Genomic DNA, 9765 nt, shown 5'->3' with positions numbered 1-9765 from the left:
TGTACGAAGGGAACAGTGAATAATTCAGCAAATCTGGACCCCGGGATAACACAGAGTGGGGCTGGGAGAAATGCAGTAGGGTAGGTATGAGAGAGCTGGATTATACATCAGCGTGTTATAGGATCAATATGTAATGTGGATAGTTGGAAATCATTTTAGAAATATAGATGACATTTAAAAAATTCAATCCCTGCATAAAGAACCTTACTCTACCTCAATGGCAAACTATTTGACTTGACCAAGAGGCAGGCTCAGATTGAATATACCTTGTCTTTGTGGCTAAAATTGCGTTTTTGGGTGGCCTCCAATATTGATTATGAAGCGCTCTTGCTGGTGAACTACAGTTAATCTTTATGCCCCACAGAAGACGCTTCAAAATATGTCAGGGGCGTGGCTCTCAGCACTGCTAAACAAATACTTCAGGGCAATGTAAACAAGGCTGAATCTTACAGCCGAACCATAAATAACCCACTGCCTCCCTTATAGTTTGGGAATCGTCTTCTCTGAGTGTATCACCATTATACCCGAGGTCTTGCCTCTGCCCCTTGGCTACTCTGGAACTAGAATCTCTCCCCACAGCCCAGCACCCACAGGGTCATTCAGCTCTCTGCAGAGAATTCCCACGCCAAGAATGACCAGTGCTGGGAGGCCAAGAGACTCTGACACACCGACACCTCCTGTCCAGGGACTTTCTGTCCCCAGGATTGTTGTTCCACCACATGTATAAGGACACAGATTTGGGGTGGAGGCTTCAGTGGGTGAATTAGAGAAGGGTTTAGAACCTCAGTCTTAGGAATTCAGGTTTTAGGCCCATAGCAGAATTGAGAAAGTTCCTTTTCTCATCACGGTCAGAGACTACATATTCTCTGACACCTCAAGGGAAATCAACCATTTTTTTTTGGCTGTGTTGGGTCTTTGTTGATGCGCGTGGTGGGCTTTCTTTAGTTGTGGCGAGCGGGGCCTACTCTCCATTGCGGTGCACGGGCTTCTCATTGTCGTGGCTTCTCTTGTTGCGGAGCACGGGCTCTAGGTGTGTGGGCTTCAGTAGCTGTGGCACACGGGCTCAGTGGTTGCGGCTCATGGGCTCTAGAGCGCAGGCTCAGTAGCTGTGGCACACGGGCTTAGTTGCTCTGCGGCATGTGGGATCTTCCTGGACTAGGACTCGAACCCATGTCCCCCGCATTGGCAGGCAGATTCTTAACCACTGCGCCACCAGGGAAGTCTCAAGCTTTTTCTTTCTTTTTTTTTTTTTTTCTGGCCATGCAGCATGCAGGATCTTAGTTCCCCAGCCAGGGATCGAACCCATGCCCCGTGCAGTGGAAGTGTGGAGTCCTAACCACTGGACCACCAGGGAAGTCCAAATCAAGCTTTTTTAAAAAATGACTTTAATAGAAAAATAAATATCTATGTTCCTTAGTTCATGAAACTAAACACGTCCCCAAAATGGGATGCAAAGATGAATTTCCCAAAGCTGAATCTTATTTTTAACTCAACACAGGAACCTTCTCTTTAAAGTTGTTTTTACTGTGTAAAATAAGAAACCATTTGTAGTATGAATTTTAACTTTCCTCACATCCAAACCACCATCATCTTATGTATCTGTTTGGTAATCTCAATGTTCTTTGGGTTTTCTTAGAATGGAGCATTCAATTTAAAATGATGTTTATTGGGAAACTTTTGAAGGTGAGGAGTATGTGTATTACCTTGATTGTGGTGACGGCATCACAGGTGTATACATATGTCCAAACTCATCAAACTGTATACATTACATAGATGCAGCTTCTTGTAAATCAATTATACCTCAATAAAGCTATAAAATAAAATGTCTTTTTGTGGTACGCGGGCTTCCCACTGTTGTGGCCTCTCCCGCTGCGGAACACAGGCTCCGGACGCGCAGGCCTAGCGGCCATGGATCACGGGCCCAGCTGCTCCGCGGCACGTGGAATCCTCCCAGACCAGGGCACGAACCCGTGTCCCCTACATTGGCAGGCGGACTCCCAACCACTGCGCCACCAGAGAAGCCCTAAAATGTTGTTTTTCATTCATTTCAGCTCAACCCTTTATTGAGAGCCTGCAAGGAAGCGAGAAGCGCTATGCTAATGAGTCAGTGAGGCAGAGGTGAATGTGGCACATTCCTGTAGGTTCAAGGAGTTAACATCCTTATTTTATTTTCACTGAATGTCATAGTGGGCATTATGTCATGACTATAGAAAAGCTGGCGTTTCTTAATGCAGTGCTGAAAGGGTGACAGTGGTAGTAATTTTACAAACTAATAAAAAAAATATTGACCTCAATAACTCTTCTTAGATTATTTGCAAAGAGTTTAAAACCATAAGAATAGGTCCATACTCATTTTCTTTCACTGAAATTGGAAAGCAATGTGTCAGATAAACAATAATCTTTACATTTTTATTGTCCCTTTCCACAGACGTTCATAATTTTCTTTCTTTGCAGGAATTTCTCGCTGCGTCTTGAAATTCTCTCCACAAGTCCAGCTTCAGTTGCTGTTCAGACCACCCCCATTTCTTCTAATCATCTCAGATGATGATCAAATAAAATCAAAGTCCTTGGCTTTCCAAAGAGAAGCCGTTAGAAAAGAAAGTAGAAAAATCCAGTGGGAATATTTTCCTAAAATTTCCAACAAAAGTGTGAGACTCAGGCTGGCTTTCAGCGTCAGCACAACAGGTCTCCTGCCTGGGACAACTGGTTCTCCACTTGCAAGCTCAGGGACCCTCCCAATTCTAATCCTGAGCTGGGGCAATAGAACTTAAGAAGGTCCCTTTGTGTGTCTGCTCTGAATGCATTATACAATATATACCAACTTACTTAATTCTCCCAACACCCCCCAGAGCTAGGTTGGCATTAGCTCAAAGCTAAGACACCTGAGGTCTTTACCAATGGTAAGTCAGTGGTGAAGCCGGGATTAAATCCAGGTCTGTCTGACCCCAAAGCCCATGCCCCTTCAGCCATACCACATGGCCAATGCTGGACCATACCACTCTCTTGCGCTAAGGATCCAGCATCTCTGAGCCCTCACCTGGTGTCTGGTGCCCTGCTACCCACTGACCGGCTGCTTACTGGGTATTCAGATCACTGACTAACTCCTTCTGCTGGGATTTGTCTCTCTGCTGGGGCCCCCAGCTACCTTGTCTTGGATTCCCATCGCTGGCTGGATGGCTGACTCTGCCAGGCTATTTCCCTGCTCCTTGGAATCTCTCCTGCTCTGGCCAAACCAAACCTCCCTCGGCTGCTGCAAGCAGACCAAGAGCCATTCCTGGCCTCTTCCCAGTTTCCCTCAATCTGCCCCATCTGCCTGTGAGCCCCTGATCCAGGGCAGTGTGAAGTCCCCAAAAAGGACAGGAAACATCAGGACACCAGAGACGGCAGGTAATCGACTCTGTGAGGGTACCACGTGCAAGAGGTCGAGCAAAAGCTGACTTCCAAACTAAAAATGAACAGGCTTTTGCCCAGAACCTTCTAGATTTCTAGCCTCAGACCCAAGAAAAGTATTCAACTTTCTCCAAACTTTACGCAGAATTTCATTTACCGCAGACACCCAGGGCCAGACTAGCAGTAACAAGAGCTGGAGAACAAAAGCAATTTTCTTGAGTAATAGTCGGCAACCTTTCCAAAGGGAGGCCCCATCAGGCCGCTCCCCCTGATGCTCAGGCGTGCCTGGGCTGGGCAAGCAGGCACCCACTCATCTCGGGAGGTGGAGAAGCATGCTGACTCTCAATGAGAACCACAGGCTGCAAGGTCCTACCCCAATTTAGAAGAGCATTTCTGTTCAAAGCTGGATCACTGCATCTCAGAAAGCACCCTGGCTTCCAACTGTCTTAAGCCATAGCTGTTTTAATAAAGTAGTCTGTTGAGCTGAGGCAATTCTCTAAATACCTCAGAGCATCCAAACAAAATATTTCCTCTTCAATACATCTTAATACCCAGGTAAGAGAGACTGAATCAGGATGTTCCTTTTCCGGTGTGATCAGGACTCACACATTTTCTAGTTTCAAGGAAGACAGAGCTCATGGTTCACCTAAAAGGTGGTTCCAAAATGATTTCTTCCCAGTTGAAGGAAATAATGAAGAGGATTATATGGTCCTCAATATAGTCATGAGAACCTGTAAGTACAAGGTTTCCTCAGTCCCAACATGCTTAACTTTTTCCTGATTACCAAGTATATATTTATGGTAGAAAATTAGAAAAGTACAGAAAACCACAAAGGTAAAACTTTAAATCAATCGTTATCCACTAACTCAGAGATCACTGCTATTAACATTTTAGTGAATACATCCCAGTGTTTTTTCTGTGCATGTACATTTGTCTCACCTAGTTTTTTGTTTTTTACAAAAATGGAAACATTTTGTATAGACTATGTGTATTCTGTTTATTTTACTTAATATCTCAATTTCCCATGACATTAATTTTTCTTCTACAACATAATTTTAATGGTTGTATAATATTTGCTGTTGGATATTTAAGTAGTTTCTAATTTTCTCTATTAGAAATAACATCAGTAGTAAAAGTTCTCGTGCACAAACCTCTCTGTGCATCTCTACTTATTAGTTCCTTATGATAAATCCCTTGAAGTAGACAAAGTCAGAGAGTATGAATGTTTTTAAGATTTTGGTTTATATTAACAGGTTGCCCGTCAAAAATTGTACATATTTGGGCTTCCCTGGTGGCGCAGTGGTTGAGAGTCCGCCTGCCGATGCAGGGGATACGGGTTTGTGCCCCGGTCCAGGAAGATCCCACATGCCGCGGAGTGGCTGGGTCCGTGAGCCATGGCCGCTGAGCCTGCGCGTCCGGAGCCTGTGCTCCGCAACGGGAGAGGCCACAACAGTGAGAGGCCCGCGTACAGCAAAAAAAAAAAAAAAAAATTTGTACATATTTGTAGTCTATGCTCTATTCCTTGCATCTTTGCCAATAGGGGGCATTTCAATTTTTTTGCCAACTCAATAGGTGAAATTGAGAGCACACTGTTTTAATTGGCATTTCTTTGTTTATTAGTGAGCTTGAACATTTTATCATATGCTGTTTGGATATTTGCTTAAATATTTATAACTTTTATTCATTGTTTATATTATGGTATTTATCTTTTCCTATTTATTTTTAAGAGCTCTTTATGCATTAAAAATATCCATCTTTGGTCTACCATACTTGTTGCCAGGATTTCCCACAGGCTAACATTTGCTTTTTAATATCACTTAGGATATTTACTTAGTTATAATTTATATGCTATTTTGAAAGTGCTCCAAGTAAGAAGTAAGAAACTTTCTACATATAGACCCTAACATCCACTGATGGGAGCAAGGCATCACATCACACAAGTTCAGGGGCTCTAGTTAGGTTGGAAGTGATTTGAACAGCACCCACCAGGTATGCAGTGGTCTTGGATTCCAAACACACTGTCCATAGAGATTGTAAAGAAAAAAAAGCAGCTGAGACTTAGTCTGAGCTCCTACCTGGCCAAGTTGATTTCTGACCAATGATACGGGACAGGATGCAACAAACTTTTCCTGTAAAGGACCAGACAGCAAATAGTTTAGGCTTTGTGAGCCATATAGTCTGCCACCACTACTCATCTCTGCCATTGCAGTGTGACAGCAGCCATAGACAATACACAAATGAGTAGTTTTGTCTAAGTAAAACTTTATTTACAAAAACACTACAATCTCAATTTCATGTAAGTTTCACATCTCACAAAATATTATTCTTCTTTTGATTTTTTTCAACCTTTTACAAATCTAAACACCGTTCTTCTCTCACAAGCCATACAAAAACAAGTAGTGGGCCAGATCCGGCCCATGAGCATCAATCAGTTGGCCAACCCCAATGCAGGATGAATGTCTGGTTCATACAGATCTACAAGAGAAGTCTGAGGAAAAGGACACGTTTTAATTAGTGAGCAGAAGAGATGTGTACCACTTCCATGTAGGATCGTTAGACACCATCACACGGCTGTACCATTTTACCTCTTGTCTCACTCCCAGCAATGCCCGTGCAGCTCAGCCTGGATCCCAGAGTGAAGATACATGGAGCAGGACCACAGTCAACCTGCGATGAACATAAACCCTGATTGAGAAATAACCCTTTGTTGATAAAAGCCACCAAGATTGGGGGATCACTTTGTTACTGCCCATATTTTAGCTTATGCTGACTGATACATACCTGAAGAGATTATTTTGTGTTTGTATCTGCGTAGCTCCTATGGGCATTTGAATTTAAAAGTTTTAAGTCATGTCAGCTTTAGTTTCTTCAGCTATAAATTTGCAATACTCTGTACAGTTAACAGGTTATTATGAGGATAAAAATGAGATAAGATATGTGAAAATGCTTTATAAATTGCAAAGCACTTTAGAAAGGTTTCTATTATGTTTATTATCAAAAGGCCATAAAATAAGATAGATTTTACAGAGTTCTACTATGGAAGTGGAGGTGCCATGGCCAGGGAGGGATTCAAGATAATTCAAATCACAGAATTTTTTCGAGACAAAGTGGTATTTGAACTAGATGTTGAAAGACTGGCAGGCTGCTAGTAGCAGCATGAACAAATGCAGTAGGGATGACCCTACCTTGGCACAGTCTTGAATTCCCTTTGTCTCTGCCCTGGTTTGACGTCCTAAGACTGGTATCTGTTCATTAAGTAAATGAACGGGTAAACACACAGGTAAACAGTGTGTAACACAAGAGGACTCTGAAATGTTCACTCTGCAACCTGATGTTATGTTTCAAATTATTTCATTTTGACTCGGAGTGAAGGCAGCCCAGAGGAGTTAGCTACATAATTGCTCTTTTTTTTTTTTTTTTTTTTTTTTGCGGTACGCAGGCCTCTCACTGTTGTGGCCTCTCCCGTTGCGGAGCACAGGCTCCGGACGCGCAGGCTCAGTGGCCACGGCTCACGGGCCCAGCCGCTCTGCGGCATGTGGGATCTTCCCAGACCAGGGCACGGACCCGTGTCCCCTGCATCGGCAGGCAGACTCTCAACCACTGTGCCACCAGGGAAGCCCCATAATTGCTCTTTAAACAGTCCTGGCCACCCTTAGCACATTTAATTATTTCATAATTACTCCTCCTTATGCCCAATGTGGAAATTATATGCAGATTATCGATCTTTAGGATGAACACAAAAGAAAAGCAGTCGTCACTCTCTGTCCCCAGCAGGTCTCCTCCCCTTATCATGAGGACAAACAGCTCTCGCTGGGCAATAAGCAAAGTTGAGGAAAAGCCTGGAGGCCCGAAGAACCAGGGGTGTGAGCTTGGAGACCTCGCAAAGGGCACAGGCACAAAATGCTTACACATTTCCAGAAAGAGTTCACCTTCTAAGCCTGTGAGCCACAACTACTGAGCCTGCGCTCTAGAGCCCGTGAGCCACAACTACTGAGGCCTGCGTGCCTAGAGCCTGTGCTCCGCAACAAGTGAAGCCACTGCGGTGAGAAGCCCGCACAGTGCAACGAAGAGTAGCCCCCGCTCACCACAACTAGAGAAAGCCCGTGCGCAACAATGAAGACCCGACAGAGTCAGAAATAAAATAAATAAATTTTTTTAAAAAAAGAGTTCACCTTTGGTTTATCTCACCCAGATGCACAAATGACAAATGCTCCCTAAGACACCCAAATGCTCAGTTAGCAAAAGTCCTGCAAAACTCAAATTTTGTGAAAGTCAAAAACACTTCAGCATAATTTTTTCTTCCTTTCAATCCCCCATCAGAGCTCACTTTCACATTATAAAAATAAGCATGAGCTGAATCTACTGAACCATCGGTGACTAGGCACAAAGTGGGCGCTCGCATCGCTGGATTTCACCCTTACGTCTGCAGTCAGAGCTCAAGCCTTTCCAGAGTTGGTGCTCTGCACTTAGTGAGGCGATCAACGGGAACTCGTGGCAGCTGACAGGACAATGACACGGATAACACTGACATACTCCAGGCTAACTCTCCCGTGGTCACCCACATCATCCCAGAAAGAAAGGGAAAGCCCTGCTCAGAGTGATTGCTGCTTGTGACTGTTGACTCTTTGTTCCTGAAAGAACCCTAACTCTCTGTGACTCTAAAATCTTACTATGGCTTTATAGAATTATTTGAGGAAAATAGAATTTGGGTAAGACCAGAAATGCATAAGTGTCTGCTTATATTCAGTATTAAGTCTCAGAACTTGCCTATTACAAGAGACACCAGCAGCATCCCAACTGCCCATGAAGAGAACCACTTACCTCTTTTGTGGTTCTTTTAAGAATCAGCAAGTGTAAAACAAAGCACTCAGCCCCTTATCCTTCAGTATCTCTGACCAAGGGACCATTATGTTCATTCAAATCCTCTTCCCTCCTGAAGCTTATAATCTAGTTTGGGAACAAGACAAAGAGATGAGTCATTAAGAAACAGCATCAGCCTTGGGCGGCAGCACAAAGCAACTTCAAGGCTGTCCAGGCTTAACCGACCGAGGAGCAGTTCTCCAATAATTCAGAGCAAGAGAGAAATCTCGATGGTCTGGAGTGGCCATGAGGATGTCTGGGTAGAAGGTAGGACCTGATCCAAGGGTGGATGGAATTTTTTTCTTTATGAAGAGATGGGCAGCCAACATTCACAACATGCCCAGTAGGCCCAGAGTCTCAGAGGAGGAGTGTGCCTGGTGACCTCAGGGACAGTAGGGCCACAGCTGAGTTGTACCCAGAGATGAGTTGTGCAAAATAAGACTGAAAAGACAGGTTAGGGACAAACTGTGAGGGGCCTAGAATGCCAGACTATGGGGTTCAGAAGACAGCCTAAGTGTGAGCAGCTAGCATGACCCTCTACTTGGATGTGTAATAGAGATTAGCAGTTAAGACCTCAGCCTCAGTTTCTCACCCTTTAAAATGGGCATAATAACAGTGCCTAACTCATGGTAATATATATACATGTATGTATATACAATATATATTATATATATCAAAATACATACATTTATATAGCTTATATATCTAAGCTAATATATACAGTATATATGTATATATACTGCTAATATAATATAATATGATATATTATATAGCTTAGAACAGGGGGCCTGGCAAGCAATAAGTTTTAGGTATGTTATTATTTTCTTATCTTTGGTGAGATTCATCAACCCACCTGAGGAGTTTCACGCTCTTTGGACATGGCTAAACAGGCATATTTAATTCATTCTTCGGATTTTATAGACAAAATAAGTATGATTCTCTTGGCCCACGACAGCTAGACATCTGTTTCCTAACTGTACCCCAAAGAGAAAGACGGCATCGGGCGGAATAAAGGTCTGCAATCTGAGCGCCACCGAGCAGCCAGCCGCAGTGCGGAGTCTCGCGTCTTCCGCGCCCTTCCCCTGGCAGCCGGGAACTGAGAAGCCTGCCCATTAGAGCGCCCGAAACAGTGATTAAGATGGACATCCTCTGAAACAAATCGGAAACTTTTTCTAAAGGGGGAAAAGGCTGAACTTCCACAGTATAAATATTACTAGATGGCCTCGGGCTCAGATGCCATTTACAAACTCCTCAAGCTGCGCTCTCGCAATTTATGACATTTAACAGAGCCACTGGAGAGAGCTTCGGTCCTGCCTCCGCTCCGGAGCCAAATATTAGCCTCCTTGTGTTAATGAGGCCGAGTCAGGGAAGAGTAAGACAGGAGATCATTTGAGTGACTTTGCTTGTTAACTTTCAGCCCCTTCTCTCCCCCAGCACTCCTCTCCTCTCTCCCTGCTCCAGAGAAAGCTGCGCGCTCTCAGGGCGAGGATTCAGCGCGCCCCCTTCCGCAGGCGC

At 44.0% G+C, this 9765-nt stretch overlaps 1 long non-coding RNA gene across 1 annotated transcript; it reads right to left on the bottom strand.

The window, feature by feature from the left end:
* Positions 1 to 5640: 5640 nt before the first annotated feature.
* LOC113606041 (uncharacterized) lies at positions 5641 to 8702 on the bottom strand. Its single transcript, XR_003427436.1, has 3 exons — positions 8212 to 8702; positions 5976 to 6057; positions 5641 to 5878 (listed from the first exon to the last, which is right to left on the bottom strand). It is a non-coding gene; the product is annotated as an uncharacterized LOC113606041 (long non-coding RNA).
* Between the last annotated feature and the right edge of the window lie 1063 nt (positions 8703 to 9765).

This window comes from Aethalodelphis obliquidens, unplaced genomic scaffold (assembly GCF_003676395.1).
Source record: "Aethalodelphis obliquidens isolate GAN/ISIS:26980383/991018 unplaced genomic scaffold, ASM367639v1 scaffold3, whole genome shotgun sequence".
Classification (NCBI taxonomy): Eukaryota; Metazoa; Chordata; class Mammalia; order Artiodactyla; family Delphinidae; genus Aethalodelphis; species Aethalodelphis obliquidens.
The sequence above is the reverse complement of the archived record's forward strand: the minus strand, read 5'-3'. Positions and strand labels throughout refer to the sequence as shown.